We start from the raw sequence: 268 nt of genomic DNA, 5'->3' as shown, positions 1-268 counted from the left end.
TCCAGCGATTTCATCTCCTTTGAAAAGTAGGTATAAGAAGCTTGTTTTCTTTTCCACTCGATCATACTTTACTTGAGGGTTGGTGTTTGCGTATTTATGGATGAATTTCGCCGGGTATGCGTTTTCACGTAGGCACTTGGTAATTAGAGCCATTTCTACTTCCAGACACTCATTTGAGCAGATTTTGCGTGCTCGCTTTTCACAAATATACTCATATGTGTATATTTTGAACTTTTACCTTTACCAATCCATGAATTTAAACAGCTCC

This window comes from Schistosoma mansoni (genome assembly GCF_000237925.1).
Source record: "Schistosoma mansoni, WGS project CABG00000000 data, chromosome 1 unplaced supercontig 0010, strain Puerto Rico, whole genome shotgun sequence".
Taxonomy (NCBI): Eukaryota; Metazoa; Platyhelminthes; class Trematoda; order Strigeidida; family Schistosomatidae; genus Schistosoma; species Schistosoma mansoni.
Note: the sequence above shows the minus strand (reverse complement) of the source record.